Genomic DNA, 20311 nt, shown 5'->3' with positions numbered 1-20311 from the left:
TCTGAATAAAAGAAGTAAATAGCTAACACTGCATATGCTCGTTGTTGTGCAGGTCATTTTAATGTGATGTCTTTTTTTTGAGGGGAGGGGGGGGGCATCAACCAGTTATTAGGATTCATCCTCTGGGAACAATGGCTTTTACCAAATTTCATGGAAATCCTTCAAATAGTTGTCAAAACATTTTACTAAAAAACAAAACTGTCAACCTGCTGGTCGCACTAGAGGTAAAGTCAGGGTATCACCAGAGTCAGTAGGATTCATCCTCTGGAGACCATGAATCTTGGTACAAAATTTCATTGCAACTGCAATCCATCCAATAGTTGTTAAGATATTTCAGTCTGGATCAAAGGCACGGACCGACCAACCAACTACCAGACAGACTGACTGACTGACTCTGCCATCCATAGAGGCTAAAACCAATGGATATTAACAAATCTTGTGGAACCCTTGACCCATCCTCAGGGCACCCCAGGGTACCATGGCACCTACTCTGGGAATCAGTGCTGTAGATGTTAGCATACTGTTGGGAGGACCTGAGCATTGTACTATGAATACTGATATTACTGGACAATCCACTCTTCCATCTGAACTCCAGTTCTGCTGCTCTATTTGTCTCATTTACATCTATCTCTAAAGATAATATGAGAGGAAACATTTGCAGCTTATCCAAAGGACCAACTAACCTTCCAACCTCTGAGACATGATTAGGTGCATATTGAAACATGAAAAACAAGCAGCAACATTATTAGAATTGAAATCCATGAAACTACAGAATGCGAGAAAAATGGTGTGGGAGGGCCAGGGAACAGTGTGGGATACAAAAATAAACAAAGGAGGCAGTTTCACACCAAGGTAATTAGGGTGTTTATGGAAGGCAAGAAGGTTCCTGATGGCATAGTAAGACAGGAAGACAGGGAAAGATAGAGAAGGGGAGGGGGTAAACTAAGGCTCATTGTTAGGCAGGTGATTTACGAGGGTACAGGGGCTCCGGGGCCCTGCCAGTGGAAGGATAGATCTTCTGTCGCTATAGCACCCTCAGCCCTTTGTATCCATTGTGCCTAGACAGGGCTGGGGGGCTGTGGGGATGAAAGTGGGTGGAGGGCGGCTGGAGCGATTGTTGGTTGAGTGCTGTGGTGCCATCGCAGGGCTGGGGCCTGTACATCTTCACCACAGACAGCAGCACAGATCAAAGGCTGCACTGTTCCCTCTTTCTAAAGCTCACAAGCCTTTGAAAACTTCCCACAACATTTGCACAAGGGGATGATATGCCTCTGCAATGCTAGAAGCCTGCGGACTATAGCATCTGAATACCAAACTCCAACATTTTATGATATCCACAATGTAAGAAATTAACCTGAGTTTCCTCTTCAATGAGGCTGGGTGCACTACGAAATGGGATCTGTGCATATGCTGGGCAGCAGCCGCGGGTATGTAGGTAGATCAGACGTCTGGTGTATATGAAATGAGGTCACCTTCTCCCTTAGCTCCAGACAGGTGTGGTTGTCTTGAGTGCTGTCTGTCTTTCTCCGCACATAGAGCTGTCACAATCCACCACTTGACCTTTCAGAGCCTTGACAATGACGCACCTTCAGGCAAAAATCAATTACCACAGACAAACGCGAATCAAATGAAGAAAGGGTATGATCTTAGCATGTGAGTGGTCACATGTGGGGGCTGTCAATGGATGCAGATTCAAAGGCAGCTTGATCCGTGTCACTGAATCTCTACTGATAATTTAATCAGGGAAGCTAATGGAGTGCCCAACAGTATTGTTCTGATGTTCCTCACAGGATGGTGTAGCATAAACACTCTATTTCTCTTACTTGGCAGCCATTCATAAACTGTTATACCGAAGTGAATGAGGATCAGAATTCAATTAGTAAGGTCTCAGAAAAATAGGCCAGTGCTGTTGACAAGAACCTTTCCCACACTCATTGTTACAATACAATGGTCGAGGCTTCTTTTGGTGATCTGCATCCTTACATCCTGTGTTGACATTATGCAGGTCCAAAACAAATATCATAAAATCATTTTCAAAACATGTTGAACCACAATATGCTTTAATCCTACTCTGTTTTGTGTACTCCAGCTTAGCAGGGTGACTAGTGTTAATATCAGAGGGTGATTTATTTATGGGATTCCTTTGTCTCCACTCTCTGTATGGTACATATTGATCATATAAAACAGCAGGCTGTGCTTCATCTTCTTCAAAAGGTTTGACTTTTAAAATGATGTTATAGCTCAATAAGACCAAGTCTGCATGCAGTTCTGAGGCTGTACTTTGGCACAGTGGTGCTTTGAGCTAGATGCTAACTTCAGCAAGCTCACAGAGACAATGCTATCATGCTGATGTTTAGCAAGTACAATGTGTACCATTTGCACCTTAGTTGTTTATCGTGTTAGCCTGTCAACATTTGCTAATTAGCATTAAACACAAAGTAAAGCTGAGGCTGATGGGAATGACAATAGGTTTGAAAGTATTTGACAAATTAAAAAGTTTACCTAATGATGGTGCTAGATGAAAAATTAGGGAAGTACCAAATTTATTACTATTCATCCTGAGGAGCACAAGGGTCTCTGAACCATATTTCATGACACAGAGCACAATTAAATCGCGCCCACCTTGGAGGGAAAACAATTCATTGCTCTCCATTGACTTTGTATTGAGTGAGGGTGCCTCCTTTTCACTTCTGTCTGCTAGTAAACAACAGAACAATACCTAAAAGCTGCTGTGTGGTGGGGTGCACGACCAACAGGGTAAAGAACCCAGAACTAAGTTTTTTATAACCTGCCGAACTGAAAAACTGAGTCTTTAAGAAGACAAAAGTGGATAATGTTACAAGGCTGTATGCCATGCGGTGGGAGAGACCTGACCTGAGCTGCATGGACAGGCTGCAGCTCAAAAACCTCCGTAAAAATGACACATGTACCTGGACATGCTGCTAGTCACATTCAGCAGAAATGCTAACTGTAAAAAGAGCCTAAATGGGAAATGACTGCATGTCTATTTGTGTTATTTCCCTGCCTATGTTTACAAACTCGCAAAGTCGCCATATCAACTGTAAAAGTGTCATGCCAGCCTGTTATGTGGTGGAGTTTGCTATACAGGTGTGCTATCGCTACTGTAGACCTGATGTTAGCCCTTTCATCATGTATTGCATCTTACCATATATAATGTAACAGGTTTAAGCATATGTTATAAACTACCTTTTCCTCTCTGGTAGACATAGAGTTCTAAAATAATCCTTTGACATGCTGAAATCTAATGTTTTTAGCTAGCTACAGGCATTGTGGTAGTGTTTCAGCCCTTGGTTGATTACTATAGCGCCGACTGTTTTCCCCTCTGCTGGGCGTGTTTTTCAGAGTACGACACGTTGTGCTCTGTCTCTATCCATCTAATAGTTGTGGAGACAACTATGGTGGTGCTAGAGGAAAAAAACAGAGGATCACTAAAGTCATTAGGCTTCATCATCTGGGAACTGTGAATGTCTTTATAAAAGTTTGTGCCAATCCATCCAGCAGATGTTGAGATATTTCACTGGATAAGTAAAGTCTTTGACCTGCTGGTGATGCTAGATAGAAAAGTCAGAGGACTACCAAAGTCAGTAGGATTCATCCTCTGGGGATCATTAATGTCCATGCAGAATTTAAAGGCAATCCATCCAATAGCTGTTTACAGTCTGGACCAAATTGGTGGACTGGCAGAGCAATATTGCCACCCCTATAGCCACACAGATAGCATGGCTAGCAACCAGTCCCTATTATGCAAAAATGTTATGCTCTGATGAACATTAGCTAAAAGAGTCAACATCTATAAAGGCTAATAATCTTTTTGACTTTAAATTTGAGGAAGAAATGACTGCTATATTCCTGCATTACTCTGTCAAACCCATCAGCATATGATATATTTGAGTCATTTGGCTGCTGTCCAGGGCCATGCCTCACTCCACATCTAGGCTATACTGGACAGAAGAGTCTGCTGTGTTTAAAGTCTCTGTAAAGGAGAATTTCTTTTTAAACACATTATACATGTTATACATGTGAAAAGACTGTGAAGTATGTGGTACTGAATTTTGGAGTTACAGCATTAAATTGTTTTTCACCATGTCTGTGTTCAGGATCTTTTGAGCGGGCCTGAAATGGTGCCTCAATGACATAGAGCACTGGCATGATCTCTCCCCCACTATATAAACACTAGAGTGCATGTACTCATAGTTACTATTTTTACACCAGTAGTTTTACAAACTTTTATCGGAGACAACTGGGATTCACTTCGTATAATCCGCTGTTACTGGAGAATGAGTACGAGCTTTATCAACTCAGAGGCTGTTCAGTTGGGCCGTGCTTTCAGCGCCTTCAGCAAACACACCCCCAGCGTTTTAGAGCAGAGAACACTGCTTATTTTTCTACTATTTTGAAACCTCATCTTATACACTTGGTAATTTCTTTAATCATTCAAATTTGGCTGGGTGGTTAATTATACATTTTCCTACGGTGTGACAAATTCACAACAGATCTTTATTATTGCTTTACACGAATTTTAACTCAGCAAACTGAGGTTAGGTGCAGTGCTGATGTGTGTGTAACCTGCTCCGATCTGTATGAGCTGCAGATAAGTTTTTTCATGTTTATTGTTGTCTTCTGGGCGCAGTTTCTCCATCCCACCTGTGTTAAAAAGCTGACAATGTACAGTATATCTGAATGATGAATGCAGATAAAAGTGTTAGCTGCCGGCCGATGTTTAGATCCAATCAGTTCTGAGGTGTGCACTTAGCAGAGCACTATCTAGATCAGTGGCTTATCACTCTCATTAGGCGTCTACATGCACCTAATTTCATTAATCAGACTTGGCCCACTTTTCCTTTCTGACCCCAACTTTAAATAATGGCAGGCCTCACTGAATGTGGCCCTGGGGTTGTGAATCTGAACCTGCAGTTACTGATCCATGCTCCATTTTAATCCATCATACAACCTGGGGACTTTATGTGTGTGTGTGTGTGTGTGTGTGTGTGTGTGTGTGTGTATGTGTGTGTGTGTGTGTGTGTGTGTGTGTGTGTGTGTGCGTGTGTGTGTCTGAAACTAAGAAAGGAGAATATAGAGAGAAAGAGAACAACCTGATGCATTCCTCATAACTCATACCACCTCATTATGGGAATGGAGTGGGTTTCACAGTGCAGCACACACACACTTACACACAACCCAGCAACTTCTACCTCAAGACTGAACACAGTCTGACTGCCAAGCACTCAGGTGCTGTTTGCCCTAAAGCAGACACTGATCAAACCCCCCTACTCGCACATCCAATTCGCTTTGGTAGGTGTTTATGATAAAGCCAATGGTCCAATGCCTGGCAACCAAATGACATTTCAAAGTGATGTAAAATGGTGCATGATTACGTGAGCGATACCCTGTTACACCCAATTCACCCTCACCAGTGAGCTAACAGAGTGGCTAGGGTTGAGGGGGGGTATCTATGGGTCTGATCTGTGAGTGATGGTGTGAGGGAGTGTGAGAGAGAAGGTTAATTCACTGCCTGTCACGTTAAGCACTGTCCACTAAATCATGGACACGTTTATGAGGAGAGGCAGGTCTCTCTCTCTCTCTCTCTCTCTCTAGCAACAGATATACTCCCAAGCGGACGTGTACATGGACAGCTGTGGACACCATGGACGCATAGTAGTCCTGTTTATACTACTTTGCGGAGTCCACTTGGAGGACGCGTTCCACACATGCACAGTAGATTGGAGGTATGTAGATGTCCACACAGAGCCTACGTGTTCACCCTCTGATGACAAAATTTACATTACGCGGACCCTAGCGGACCCTCTCATTCTTGTGGACGCAGAAAGTATAATTTCAGCTTCTCTCTATCTCTCTCACACACACACACACACACACACACACACACACAAACATATAAAGGCAGTTGATTATTGGACCCTGTGTTAGGTCTGTTGGGTGAGGAGATGACAAGTTTGCTTTATCCTGCTATCCTTTTCCTGCATCCTCTTCATTATCCCTTTATGAGGCCAAATTGGCAGCAAGCCCTTAAAAATGAACATTGACACCAACTGTTAACAAAATGTGACTGCAGGCAAATGTAGGCAAAGCAGTTTCATCTCTGCAAGTCTTGCTATATCAATAATACATGAGACTGCCTCCTTTACCATGATTAAAGGTGATGCATCTAAGTACTACAGGTGCTGCATCACCAAATTGTGCTTTCAAATTCTTGTTAGTAAAACATGTGTACAGTCTGAAAGGGGTTCTTCAAAGAAGTGATCATACCCAAGAGTAAAAACACGAGAAAGTGCCCTGAGAATGTTAGCAAAGCAGAAAACATGCATTCATCAAACCTTCAAAAGCTGAAAATATCCTGAACAATAAGATGTTATGTTGCCTGACCTTGGGAGTTATTAACAGAGGAGGTGTTGAATGTAACATTTTCCCTCGGCAGCTAACAGTTTGAAATGTGTAAATCAATGCGCTTTTGTGACTGCTGACATTTTTAGAGGATTACAGCTGTGTCATTCCTAGATCTTACATTGCCTGCTCTTGCAGAGTCAGCCAGCATTGACAAGAGTCCTGGCCAGGACTCTAATGTCCCCCAGACGCTGGCCAGAGCTGGGCAAAAGGCCACATCCAATCAGCAGCACCACCAGACAATATCAAAGACCAGTGGGCGAAAGGAGATGGGATTGGATGGCAAACGGTGGCGTAGAAGGAGGAGGCGAAAGAAGACAGAATGAGAGGTTGAATCTCATCAGCTTGCCTTTAAAGATGAGTCACCACACAACAGATTATTGCACAACATCCAGGACAGTGGGTTCAGACAATGGGAACAACTGTCTCAAATCACAGAGAAATTGAACAGAGAGATTACTGAGTCCCACGAATGATGAAAAGCAATGATTGTGAGCTAACATGACGATGGAATGAGCTTGCTCAAATGGAAGGAGGGAGCAGGAGAGGCAAATGTCACTTCAGAGTGGTAGGCGGACATGTGGTCGGCGCAAGTTGGTGGTTGAAAAAGACGAGGGGGGTTGGCCAGCATGCTGGCACCATTTACCTGCATCACCACCTGCTGCCACGCTAGCGGTTGGCTGGTGGGGGGGTTGGGAGGCAGATTGGCACGCTCCAGCTGCATGGTGACGTTGCGACGCTCCTCTTCAAGGGCTCGGGTCAACTGCTCGAAACGCGCCTCCTGTTCTTTCACTGAAGCCAGGATGCTGGCAGCTGAGCGAACATCATAGTCCTCCATGTCCAGTGTTGGTTGCAGTTGTACAGATCTTCCCAGTCAGGAGGGAAGAGGAGAGAAAGGGAAGGAGGGGCACCAGGTCATTAAAGACACCCAGACCCAGGAGGCTGGGCGAGTGGCACCAACAGCATGCCTCATGTTCAAGTCAAATACAGGACTTATTTATTGGCCAAGAAGGGACATTGGGGATTTGGCAAACAGCACAAGGCTTTAAATAATCATCATGAACAATGGGAACCAACACGACACATTAATATGAGACAATTAGAATGGTTGACTGGATGATTGGGGAGGTAGGGTCCTAGCATAAAGAGTATATCTGCTCCAGTCAAATCTGATTAATTTAGACTTTTCGCACACCAATACCCTGAAGGGACAAGCTCAAATTCTCCCCACAAAGGGTGACTTGCATGGGGAAATCTATGATACTCAAAGCCAAGCATAGCAAAGACATTAATGAGGATGCTCTGCTGGGTGCCAATTATGTTTTTGCTTTCAGAAGTTTGAGCCTTTCTTGTAATTAAGACAATCCTGGCAGAACAGATAAAACTCAATACAGTTTTGTTGGAACATCAGTGCAACAAAATGGAAACATGATCCATCAATTCAAAGTACAACTGAGGGACTCAAACAGCACAGTGCACACTCAAAAACAAAACTCAAAAACAAAGATTCTTTTTCTGGACATCCAAAGGTGGGAAGGAATGATTTCACTCCTACAAATGAACAATCGTACCCAGTGTGGAGAAATGGCGCTATCATTGGATATAGTCATGCACAGAGCCATAATGCACACTGACACACAGGCACTGTTGCAGGCACGAATCCAACACATGCAAGCTCCCCACAGTCACCCATACGAACACCCCGGCTCGGTGTCACATACACTCACACTGTCCATCATGAACAATAATGATTTCCAGATAACAGTTGCAAGCCACGGTGCATATCACTGTCACACACACCCTGATATCCATAACTGATGGTGGCATGATATCAAGGGGGTTGACGGCACAATAACAAATGGGGTTGGAAATACCAATCCACAACAATACAGACCTAGTAGATAAGCAGGCTGAGAGGTGTTAGAAAACAGACATCCCCCACTCTAGCAGAAGCAGAGGGATGACACAGCTAGAAGGAGGGAGAGCTGGGAGAGAGGGGAAAGAAAAACAAAGGGAAGACAAGAGAGAAAAAGCCAGAGGTTAAAACAGAAATGAAAAGCAACATACAGCATGTGCTTCTTCTGGATGGGTTGTACTTGACTTTATTGTAAACCCATATCTAATGAAACAAGTGCAAAAAATATTTGAAAATTAGCACAGCATTGTTTATAAATATTTCTAAATAACAGCAACTTGAAAAATCTATAGTTTGTTTAACATATATTTGTTTAGATATTCTTAAAAAGTGTGTTTTTTATTACTATTTATAACTATTCATAACTCAAAGTACATGTCTATTTTCAAGGCCCCAGGGCCCAGATACCAAAAAAGGATCACTGCGTGCCAGTTGAGTAGTGGTAATTTGATCCATTGAAAACTTTGGTTTGAGAATATTCACCACATACAATACATACAATACAATATCAACTGAAATGATGAGGGCCTTTTGCTGCATCCAGCATTATTACTTAATTTCTGCAAATAGAACCTTGATATTGGACAATTTTGCAAAACTTCAGATTACAATTAATGACAATGCTTTGTAATATACAATGCCAACATTTTTAAAATTATCTTTTTCTACAATATCATCATGGTACAACTACAGCATGGTTTGTGAAAAATCCTTGTTTTGGCAAATAAACAAGGGTTAGGGTATGGTCAATGTTAGGGAACTAAAACAAAGGTTTTGTCAAAGGTTACAGTCTCCAGCATGAAAGTCAGATGTACTACATGCTTATCCACAACCCTGGCCTCCAGCCATACTTTTTGCCTCTCTGTATAAACTTCCTGGTCTGGTGCTGAATGTTGGCTTTGGATGTGAATCATGATCATTGTGGAATTGTCAAATATAAACCTAATTCCTCAGATACAGGACTAAATATTTAGGTCCCGGTCTTGTTGAGAGGATCTCTGTCAAAATCTAGTTTTACACGCTGCACATTAGAAGAGTAAATTGGCTTTTTGTTTATGTGTTTACAAGTACAGGTTACATACTGCACAGAGAGAAAGGGATATGGGGTGTCAGTTGGGGCCCGCAGTTCATTATTGCTTTAAAGCTCCCAAACAAGTTAATCTAGTCATGGGTATTTTACAAAACATTTAATCTTTAAACCATTTTACAAGCAACATTTTTCACAGCTCCAGCACAAGTGATTGGTATTTTTGTATGTGGAGGTGACATAATGTTCTGGCCTTGAACTGGACTGTTCAATCAGGGAGTGAAAGACATGTTTTTCAAGCAAGATGTCACAGGCACGAATCCAACACATGCAAGTGTCCAAGATATTCTCGGATATTGTGATTATGGCTTGGGGGTTGCAAAGAGAAATGTAAAGTGACTGCTTATTTAGGCACCACAAGGTTAAATGAGGAGGTACTTTTCAAAACCCAGGAAATGACATTGAGTCAGGAGGCACATTATATCAAAAAATAATGGGTATTTTCCACTGATCCTGCCACTGACACAGACAGAGATTGAGGAGGGGTGGTTTGGCTCAGCAGGGGATGATCAATGCAGATGCAACCATTAGAATCTCAAACAGGTCGGATTACAGAAACAGAGCGTGTGCGTCTGTGTGTCTGAGTGTCTGAGTGTGTGTATGCATAAACAGGACTCATTCTTCACTATAGGACCTGGTGAGTGCGAGGCCCTTATTCCCTTTGAAGCACACAATCCCTCTTTGATGTTTGTTGCGTGCTGATCATTTATTTATCTGGAGTGGAGTGGAGTCTGACACGGCTCTTCCTTCACTCTTCCTCGCAAAGCCATACGTGCCGAGCAGCTTGTGTTTTCAAAGTTTAAATCCACATCCATGTGAATGAAAGAAGAGGCACCTTTTGTTTCTTTTCCCCCTATATGGGGACAGGGTCTCTCATTCATTTTCAAATCAGGAATCTATCATGTTGCTCTCGCTAAAACGTTCCTGGCTGGCATGAGTTGACAGTCATCAGCTGGTAATTTAGTCTCATAATGGAAATAGCGCTTGGTAATGACTACTTGCAAAAATAGCATCCTTGTCTATTTTCAAAGCTATCCACTACTTGAGATAACCGCCAGCAATAGGGTACCATAAGCCATGTTGATTGGACATACTTGATGACGGACTATAATGATTCACACCCCACCCCAGGGATGGGGGGGCAACATAACTATTGCTTCCTGAGTCATAAAGGGAATAATATGGCAGGCATGTCAGCTACGCCCCACAGCTTATCATTAAACACCAACTTCTGGGCCTACTTAAAATAGCCCAGAATGCACAGGGAGGGGCATCTGAAGAATTCCCCTCCGCCACTATGACAGCCCTGGTTTTTTAAAGCTTTAGTTCAGCAGATGTTTGCTAATGGCCTGGGTCAGAGGGGATAAAAACACAGCCAAGGTCTGCACGTTTAACCCCATCCTCAATTACATATGCCCTAGTTAGTCCCAACTATATGTAGTGGAAACATATAAAAGTACAACTCCAAGGGCAGGAGTGTCATTTATTGATGCTACTGTTGGAGGTTTATGTGTGGAGGGGGTGATCACTAATCACAAAGAAAATAGATAAAAAGATGGAAAATGTTTAATTAACAAACGGAAGTGGGTTAGATTTGACTACTCTTAAGGTATAAACATCATTAATTAAAAGGAGATGTAGGCTCGTATGTGTGGAGTTGATGCGGCACCTCGCTATAAGCTTCACTTGTGCTGTTGCAAGGCTTTTCCTCAAGGATAAATGCACTTCAGCACAAACCCTCAGCTCTAAAAATAGCCCAGTAATAAATATATCCACAAACATGCAGCCACAATTTTGAGTGAGGATCGGCAGATGAGATGCAGCGGTCGTTCACTTCAAAGGCTTGCTGGAAAATCCAGCAATAAATCCTTGGCACCTTATTCATCAGTTCCATTGGACTCCCCTAAAACAAATCTTCCAATGACAAGACTCTCTGCCACCATACTCTGTAGTAAACTGGTGGGCTTTTTCACTGATATTATTCTCAAGAATAACTTCAAATGAGCAAACAGGTTCAGGTTTGGTTTATGCTATATGACACAACTAAATCACAAAAAACAGGGCTGCAAGGGAGGAGAGGGAATATTCTATCTGCCCAAACTGAAACCTTGGTAATTCCCTCATTGCTAAGATCAAATTCTTGTTTCTTGACCAGAGAAAGCTAGAATGACCACCCTTTTATTTTTGCCACAGTTGCATGCTGAAGCCACTGAGGGCCTGGTGTTAAACCATTCATGTTTTGCAGCCTATGGGGTTTTTTAAGGTTTTAGGAGAGTCTAAGGAGTGAACACCCTGTGAAGAAAGCAATTCTGTACATTTTGGGAAATATGCTAATTCACTTTCCTGCCGAGAGTTAGATGACAGGATCGATACCACTCTCATAGACATGAGTGGTATCAATCTTCTCATCTAACTCTCAGCAGGAAAGCAAATTAGCGTATTTCCCTAAAAGTGAAACTACTGATTAACTTTCGTCTTGTTTCAGAAATCAAAGCCGAGACAAAGAAGGGCTGTAGGTAACTGATGAGACTGCCCAGAGCAGAAGCAGCATGTGGCGCGTGTCTTAAGGGGCTTGCATGGGGGTTTATTAGGAGGATGAAGGAACAGACTGGGAGGTAAAGGATGAGGATAATTGAATGTGACCATCAGTGCCCACTATTGAGTTAGAAACATTCACCTGATTAGGGACTAGGTGGGTGGTGGGGTCCTTCCTCCGCCTCACCGCCAATTTGCCCCTTTCCAGAGGCTGTAATTGCAGCTCAAATTAATTCCTTGTCTAAACCCATCTGATGCCCATCTGAGGATGCAGCTCTCAGTGGCACAATTGGGTACTTAAAAACACCTGCTCTTCCTACTGTGTGTGTGTTTGCTGTTCATGATAATCCTGTACATTCATATATTTAGAAGACTAATTGGAGATATTAGGGCATAAACTGTAATTTTAAAGGCAATAATTTCAAGTTCTTAAGAGATTTTTTCTCCTTGGTTAAGCTGTCCAATATCTCAAAGCTCTTATGGAGAGTGACTGACAGTTAAATGATTCATCATAATGACAGTCTGCTGTGTTGGGAATTTCTGCTCACCAACAGGAAGGTTTTACGAGTTTTTCAGCCCTTAAAAAGCGCTACTCATGAAAATGAAAGTCACTTTGAATTAGTGCTAGTTATGAGGAAAAACAAAGCTCTTTTGCCATCGCTGCATGACAGACATGACAATTGCACGTAATGACATACAGTAAGTGTTGCCATTTTTCAAAATGTGTTTCACAGCTTAACTGTAGCAAAGTAAAGCCAAGCCTTTAACTGTCTTTGAGAGGATGCCAGATGTTTAATTAATCAGTTAACAGATTTTTGCACAATGGCTGTAAGTGCCAATGTCACATAATGTTAGTTGGTAAAATTGCCATATTCCGGATGCTACCATGTAATGAATGGTTGTTAGAAGATGACTGTCATTCCCAATAATTGTCTTAATACTCTAAGTGGCACAAGACAGATACAGTAAGTGACTAAGATTTGAAGCATCCGAGCATAAAAAAAGAAATGCATTGTCACCAAGAATGATCGTCCCTCCAGTTTAGGATTCCAGTCGTTGTTGCTTTGTGGAACATTAAAGTGAGTGTTAATGCCCAGAGGGGTATTGCTGAGTGATGCCAGGATAAGCAAAGCTTAGCAAGGTGCATGCAGTCCATAGCTGATCACTTTCACAGCTAGGAGAAAGAAATGCAGCTGTTGTTTACCATCCATATTTTATTTCATCCCTTTTCTTTGAATCATCTCTCTACGTGGAGGATTTCAGGCCGGAAAACACTGACAAACACATACACACACATATACACGACGAAAAATACTTAAACATGCAAATACATGTCTTTGTTAGTCTCTTTGAAGAGCCTGAACAATTCATCATGAAGTATAGATTACACTTCATCACAAATGGAAACATACTACAGTATATTGCATATGGAGTAAACAAAGCTTGTAAACAGCATTTAAATTGTTTTAAATTCATTCTCTTACATTTCAGATTTCAGCATTGCATTATACATACTTAGTTTTTACTCTATAGAATAAGCTTCAGTTCTGACATTGCCAGCACTAACATTATAAGAAACCAACAGTAGGTTCAAAGTCATATACTGTAGCATCTAAATATATCTGTGATTGAGTCATGATAATGTATTACAGTAGTGTGCTACAGTATATAAAGACAGAGCTGAGGGATAAACATAGGTTTTTGATTATAAGTGCAAGATGTTGAAAGCAAAATGATTAAAGAAGCAAAAGTGAGATGACTTTGACATACTGACTGATGTCCATGCGTCTTTTTGAATTTTGCGGTCAGTTAGCCCAAATATAGTCTTAGAACTTAAAGAGAGAAAAAGGCACAAAAGAGACTCTTCATGTTTTGAAAGCAAAGGCATGCAAAAAAGAGCAAGTCTTTTGTGGCAAATAAGACATTCAAATTGCAATTAATTGTCTCAGGTTGTATCTAACGACAGGTGACAGACTTCAAACACATGTAAAGTTCACTCTGTCTTAATAAACTAGACCGGAACAAACGTCCTCTCCTGTTCAGTACTGAAACACACAAAAATACTGTGACGCAAACTCAAACTGCTTTTCAACTGACATTTACCTGAGCCGATTCAACTGTGTGAATTATTGAAATCAGAGCACATTTCCTTGAGGAAAAAGCTCCTGAATGTATTGAAATAGCAATCACACAAGGCACCTCAGCGACAATGTGAAGTGAAGTGAAGCTCCCTCGAGGAGAGATAACAGAGAAAGTGAAGACTTGGATTTGCAAACCAAAAAAAAAAAAACTGTCAGGAAATGTAATTACTGCAATGATGAGCTGAACAAAGTGATTAAAAGAGGCTGGAGAGAGGCGGGCATACCTTTGATGTTGGTGAGTGCCGTCAGACCACAAGTAGACTGAGGACAGACGTAGCTCTGTTAGAGTCGACTGGTTTGTTCAGTCCGCCAGGGGAGATCTGTGGATAAAAAACAGGGACATGGAAAATAAGTATTCAGCCAACCTGCTGACAGTGCATCGTTAATATAAGGCTCTTATGTAATGTAGAGACACCTACAATCACAATGCGTGCACAACTGTAATCTGATACTGCTCTACTCTGGTTCTAATCCTAACTCAACCATAAAATAATGCCATTGACAATGCCTCATCCTCTACTGCCCATCACACTTGTGGTGTTACACAAGTCACAGTTTTAGGCTCACCACTGTTTTCTGTTCATATGCTCCTGTTCATATTATTAACAATAATATTAATTTAATATAATAGTAAAATCAAATTTTATGGTCTTGACAAGATTAAGTACCAGACATCCAGCAATTTCCTGCAGCTACATGATGGTAAATCAAATATGATTTTATTTGGTCCTCCCAACTCCATTCAGCTGATCTGTAATAATAATAGTCAATAAATGGTAAACTTGTGCTACAAATCTGGGAGTACTGTTCAACTCAAGTCTAGAAGGTTGCACATCTCCGCTTTCTTCACTTAAAAAACATATTAAAAATTTAGACCTTTTCTATCCTCTGCTGACCTACAGAAAGGTATTAATGCTTCTGTTTCATCCCACTTGGACAACTGTAACCCCATTTATTCATGTTTCAGCCAGCAGTCTCTCTCTTGATTGTCGTTAGCCAAAAATACAGCACCAAAGATCTTAACTAACTCAAGGGAGTGTAATCACATGACCCCTATCTTAGCCTACCTTCACTGGCTACCAGTTAATTCTAGATTTGATTTCCAATGTTTACTGATTACCTTCAAGGTTGAATAAGGTCTGGCCCCCGTATACATATGTGAACTCCTAATCCCTTATAAATTGGACAGCAGCCTGAGGTCCTCTGGCAAAGGACACTTGAATGTTCCTAGGTCCAGGTTAGTAGTTGCTATGAAGGTCCCTGGTTTTGGAATACCTTGCCCTAGTAAATGAGGCTGCATTCAGACCGACTTCAGCCCTGCCTGAAAAAACACAACCCCATTCATTTTAATGAGGCCAACACAGAAGGCTCTGACAAGAAAGAGAAAGTTGAACCAGGCTCAATGTTTGCCACAACTTGGCATCATCTGGTAAGGCACTGCAAGTGCACATTCCTGGTAGATTCCTTTGTAACAAAACCCCCTTTATTTCTACAGTTCACCTCATGATTGTTGCCTGTCTCTGTTTGGCACCTGATAAGATTTCAAATTCACATCTGTTACTGAAACTGGACTTTGTGGAACATATTTCATGTTTCACCGACACCTGGAGTCAAACACACAAAAACCCCTCTATAAAATAAAGGAGTATAGATGGGTTTTCAAAGGATTGCATTTGTTGTTGTTTGTATTGGATACAAAGAGACACTAATATTCTCCAAGGCAACCAAGGATAATATATACAAAATGTGCAATTATATGCAACAAGTATTTCAACTGCTATTACTGCTCCTATATTAAGACTAATTTCAGTCTAAGAACTTTAAACAGAAACATACATAAAGAAGTAGTCTATTGATCAATTCCTCAGTAAGTATGAAAGGTGAAAGGTTGTCAAGCCAATATCTGATGTTTAATAATGAGGCAACACTTACTTGATACTTTCAACAAACCAATATGTCAGCCTGACCTTAGTATTCACACCGCACTGTCTATGAAAAATATAGACATCACAGGCACTGAGAGAGAAAAAGACCAGTGTCCAATACTGCAGCGCAAATTGGTTTTGATGCTTCATACCATGGGATGAATCATTCTGCCATATACACCAACCTGTCCAGAGGCTCTGCTGCCTTTGATGGCTGAGGAAACAAAAGCCTGGCAGCAAAACCGCTGGATCGACTGCACCCTTGAAGATGTCACTGATGATGAAATCAAATGCACCCTTATGCATGCTTCCTCTTAGGCCAACCTTCATTTCAAGACTATGGTTTTAATAGGATGTAATGGTTCCTTAAAAATTGCCTCATACTTCAAGCAACATTTCACTCTAGTGGAACATTTATTTTAAAAAACTGCAATTCCCAAATTGAGTTCATAAGCAGTTCGCCACAAATATTAGCTGGTATGCAAAGACACAACTCTTGTTGATTGTTGTTAAAAAATGTTGAAAAAGTGACTTGTCTGTAGTGCAGATGAAATATGAAAGAGCAGGAGTTTTTTTTATGCAACAAAGGTTATATTTTTGACATTTTAATCACAGCATTTCCTGTGAAAAGAAAGTAAGACAGCATTAATTCCTACTTAAAATCAGAAATATGAACTATGGCTTTAAGCTTTAATATATATAGGCAGCTTTCCACATGATAAGTATCTCCAGATGCAGCTCTTACTCCAGGCCAAATATGCATCAGTGAGTAGTGAAGCAATGCAATGTTTCATTAACTATGATCAGAAGACACCCACAGTGAGTTTTAAAAAAATCGATACAAAGTCAACTTTCCTCTACAGGTTTTATCTGACTCTGGGATTAGAATATCTCCCCTTCTCCAGGGATTCCTGGGTGTGTTCACTTCAAGGACAGATAGGCTCTGAGCACCTTGGATTTCTGGTACAAACATCAAAAGGTGAAGCTAAGCCCAGCCGCATTAGTTATCACCTCGTCTCTCTGTCTGTCTCTCTCTCCGGGTTCAGGACGAGCCCTTACATGGCTCCTGAATGGAGATTATCTCAACACACAGTCACAGCTCACAGTAGCACTTACATTAATAGACAGTTTATCCTAGTTAACATGATGCAATAATCTTGTAAGTGACTTTCTCATCTGGTTTGGCAGGTCAGCAGCACAACAAACTAGTTAAGAAAGGAGAAGACTGTCAGTGATGATGGATGAACAATGCTTCCATGAGTAGGAGTCAAGAGTTCCTGTTGCTAAAGAGGTGTTGGTGACACAGTGTTGGCACAGCTCTGGAGTATTGGTTATAAGAATTCAAAGGCTTATGTTGGGCAGCTCAGGGGAGTAAATGTGGATAACAAGACATTGTTAGGAAACCTGTATTTTCAACAAAGCATTTCCTTGGGGAGATGAAGACATAAAAAAAAATCAGTGGGCAGGTCTCAAGCAGATAGAATTTAATACTCCCAATACCCACATCCAATCAGATTTATTTACACACGACCCAGTCAGATACATCTTCTCTGCTCTTGGTTCTGTGGAACATGTTGACAATCTTCACCACTGCCCCTGATGCCACTACCATAATTTGACAGTAACAACTGCAGAATCCTCATGCAATATTCGTGCTTCATATCTCCTCACCTGCTATGCATTATGCAGACAATTGCATATTCTATCATGACTTGCCCCCCTTCAACCCACATCGTTTGGAGAGCGCTGAGAGTATAATTCTGTGATTAATAATGAATGTAGAGTGAGGGTTAGCTAGCCGACTGAATGACTGACTGAAGGACTGACTGTCTGGGGAATGGTACACTGATCAAGGCCTTCCCTCAGCTGCCAGTACCTCTGCACTCACACACTGTGTGTGCATGCATAAAGGTGAGGCATTTCATGTATGCTCTGTGTGCACAGGTTACTTACGAATCCACTGAACAACCTCACAAATTGTTTGGGAGACTATGTAAATTAAATCCTAAACTTGAATGCAAATATTAGTAAGACCACTACACATGTGAGTTAATCTCCAACAAATTCTACGACCTAAGTGACGTATTGCTTTCAAAAACGAAGCATACAAGTGTTTTTTAAAGTGTCCCACTCCTCAGGATGACAACATTTTTAGTGCCTTCCAAAACACATGTCACAAAATATTACAAAAAAGACTCAGCTTAGCTTAGTTTATCTTAGCATAAAGACTGGAAGAAGGAGGGAACTGCAAGCCTGGCTCTAAAGTTAAAAAATGTACCTACCAGCACCTCTAAAGCTCATAGATAACACAGTGTATCTTGTTTGTTTAATCCTTACACAAACAGAAATGTAAAATGACAATTTGTGGTTTTGCAGGGACTTAAGTGCTGTAACTATTTCTTGGCAAAAACCACTGGGCACAGTGCCTTCCTGGTGTGTTGTCGTCACCGTGAGGTTGCAAGCAACCTGTGGAGACTCCTGAAAGTCGCTGGACATAATAGCCTGCTGGCTCTATCGTCATACAGTAGGCAGACATGAGAGTGGTATCAATCTTCACATCTGACTCTCGACAATAAAACAAACACTGTACAATGTATTCCCCAAAATGATCAAAATGATTAAGAGTGGCACATTAGCCCTGTAAGCCATTAGTAAGCCCTACCACACAACCATCAATATGTGCACACTTCTCACTGATCTGACAGAAAATGGGATAGGCCTGTGGCTCTGCTTCTGTTTCAACATTTTGAATTTAGATAATATTCAGTGTTCTTTTCTCTTATGTCTCTGCAGTATACAGTCTAATAAAACAGAAAATCTAGCAGCTTACTGCAGATTTTTTGCGTTCACTGACAACTCTGTATTTCCAGGTAATGGTTCAGCTGAAAGCAGAGCAAAGACACACTGTACAGTACTGCAAATGCTCTGACTGTGTGTGCAGGCTGTGTTTGCAGAGAGCAGCAGCTAATTGAGTATTCCAAAGAAAATTAGTGTTCATCATCATTAGTCCAGATAAACAGACAGGCTTGTCTCATAAGGGGGAAAAAGAGAATGGTTTGAGATTTAGAACTCGGTGCACTCATCCTATTGAGCTGACCTTGGCTAACGCTCCTTTAATTTAACACAGGAAGGGATGATTCTGCCCCATCAGAGCCAACCACATCTCAAGATGTGTACACATTAAAAAAAAAAAAAAACAGGCAAAGGTAGAAAGATTTTCTCACTGAGATGTTTGAAGGGTATAGGAGGAAAAATTTATTGGCCTCCTTGTTCTTTGGACTGTGCATAGTTCTAGATTTTCTTACATATTTCAGCAGGTTACTTTGACAGTTGAGTTTGTTACAGATTCATAGCAGGCAGCTTATGATCAGTAATGCAATCCATAAGCCATGGCCTTTGTATCATGACCCACCTAATGATGACTCAGGCAAGCCAACATGAGGAACCATCCAGCTTCATGTTTGTGGTCCATGCTGCACTCTTTGACCTTGTGAATGTTGCTGATAATAGATTCTCCAGAGTAAGAAAATACTGATGTTATTCACACCAGTAGTTTTTAAGAAAATAGTATTGTAGTGGATGAACCCAAGAGCATAGGAAGAAGTTGAATTCTTTCGGAAACATTGTGGTGTTTTGGTCTGGCAGTCTATCTGTGTGTATGCAGGAGCACACACACACATGCGGTGACCTCTGGCCTCAGGGCATGAAGATGTCAGAAAAAACATTGAATAGACCTAAAAAACGCAGCCTTTCCCACCAGCCACAAAAGGAAATGGACAGTTTTCAAATTAACGGTTCTATCTCACACAAGCTTCACCATCTACTGGACTCTATGGGTAATGTTCTCCTCCAGTCACAATTGCAGTCGTCCACTGAAATTTGCATGTATGTGGGACCATTTTCGGCTGTGTGACGTCTCACTCCGCTGCAACGAGAGCAAACTGGAGCTCGAGATTGATCACCACAATGAGGATGAGTTCACTGCTTCGTACGGCCCTGCGCTGCCTCCGGACGCCTCGGCTGAGACTCTCCAAGCAGCTTCACTGATGGACAATGATGACAACCTCTCATCTGTGATTGCAACATCGCTGACCTTTGGAAATTCACCGCTGACTTCAGTTCGCCATGATTTCCTGAAGGTTATGGCCATGGCGGCGGAGCATGTAGGACTGTGTAACTAGCGCATGAGGGTTTTCTTTTACTTGGACGACCTCATTGTCATGGCCAAGTTCAGAGAATGGGCCATTTTCCACACAGCCAAGTTGGTGCTGCACCTAACCTGGTT

The 20311-nt window shown here is 41.6% G+C and overlaps 1 protein-coding gene across 1 annotated transcript in view; it reads right to left on the bottom strand.

Moving 5' to 3' along the window:
- The window catches only part of arvcfb (ARVCF delta catenin family member b), a 238434-nt gene that overhangs the window by 130329 nt on the left and 87794 nt on the right, over positions 1-20311 (bottom strand). Inside the window, exon 3 of the mRNA XM_042422420.1 lies at positions 14326-14421. The gene's annotated coding sequence lies outside the window, so the exon portion shown is untranslated. The remainder of the gene's footprint in view (positions 1-14325; positions 14422-20311) is intronic.

The sequence above is a fragment of the Thunnus maccoyii genome, chromosome 9 (assembly GCF_910596095.1).
Source record: "Thunnus maccoyii chromosome 9, fThuMac1.1, whole genome shotgun sequence".
In the NCBI taxonomy this organism is placed as follows: Eukaryota; Metazoa; Chordata; class Actinopteri; order Scombriformes; family Scombridae; genus Thunnus; species Thunnus maccoyii.
The sequence above is the reverse complement of the archived record's forward strand: the minus strand, read 5'-3'. Positions and strand labels throughout refer to the sequence as shown.